The sequence below is a fragment of the Glossina fuscipes genome, unplaced genomic scaffold (genome assembly GCF_014805625.2).
Source record: "Glossina fuscipes isolate IAEA_lab_2018 unplaced genomic scaffold, Yale_Gfus_2 28, whole genome shotgun sequence".
Classification (NCBI taxonomy): domain Eukaryota; kingdom Metazoa; phylum Arthropoda; class Insecta; order Diptera; family Glossinidae; genus Glossina; species Glossina fuscipes.
In genome coordinates, this window is record NW_023998423.1 from 72,111 (window position 1) to 73,620 (window position 1,510).

The window sequence follows — 1,510 nt, forward strand, 5'->3', positions numbered from 1 at the left end:
GTACCCAATAAACAAATGTGTTATAGGATCATATTCTTCCGCTCTTGAAAACCCTACAACGCTTCGCCTAATACAGTGATTTGTTCACTTTAATGATAATACACTGTAAATTATAAGCAAAGACATACATTTCATGAGATTGGGACGGTAACCAAAATGGCAACTGACGTGGCCCACATTTAGCAAAGGTAGTCTACTTATTAAATATTTCATTATTTTTCATCTGTTTTGACAGAGAAACTAAGGTGAGCGGTGGCATTTTGTTTGTCAATCTAAAATTAAGCAGAAATAATTAAATAACTTATAAATAACAATCAGTAAAGATAAATGCAAATTTACCTTTGGAATATAGCGAATATTACTTCATTAAAAAAGTATTAAATAATTTTAAAATATATTTCTGTAAAAGAGAAGATTCGGGCAAAATATATTTCTGTAAGTAGAACAAAATACATGAACTTACTGTGGTAAAACGTTGAAACAATTCTTTTAAGATATACCTTTTTTGTTGGTCAAATAAATGACAAACCATAAATTTGTTCAAAACTTTCTCAATTTTCGTTTCTTTCTGTGACCGCACCTCAAGTATATATATATATATATATATATATATTTTATTTAAAAGATATTTTAGATAACTAAAATAAACTAAAATAATATGACGATTGCTTTACGTTGGGAAATTGTAACAGCTGGTAAAATAAGTCACAATTTTTGCGCTGCTTTAAGCACCTTACCATTTGATAAGCTTCAAAATGAGTGTCATTTTGTTAAAACGATTGCAAAGAGCAGAAGCAGACTTCTAAGACTCTATAAAGCGGATAGATTCTTGGCCTGTTTTAAGTTTGCAATGCACCTAAGTACGTTCGTCTCTCCACCTGCCTTGTAGTATCTATGGCAAGGATTCTCCCGGCTAAGAATTTGGAAGTGGCCTAAACTTTTCAAAGGACAACAACGCCTAAAAAAATTATTTTTAGTTAGGAAAAGTCTTTGCCGAAATTAAATTTTCAAGAGGTGAGATGAGTTAGAGTTTTGATTCACAATCCACATTTTGTAGGGCCTAGAGCAATAACGTTGCTAAGATGTTCGCTTTTACTTACTGTCACACAAAAGCAGATTATAAGCATTTTCCTAAGCTCTTTAATTGCAATTGGTTCCCGAAACCTTCACAAGAAGGTTTTTCTAAGTTTTGTACAGGTTAGAATTTATGTCTTCATCAGCTAAGCTGCAAGTGCCTTTTGTCACTGGGAATTATTTCTTAATGGATTCTACAAATATAGATCTTTTATAATTTTCGTGTTACTTTTGCGACATCCACGATGTGTTCTAGTATATTAACTGCTTAGAAGTGTCACATGAATTATTTTTTGGAATCTTACGTTTAGCTCTCTTTAATTCGTCGAAAGCAGTTTGAAAAATTGTGACAGAAAGAGGTCTTTAATAACCAAAGGATAGTTATCCAAAGGTAAATGTTAACAGCTTAAAGTTATTATGAAAAACGAAAAAAAAA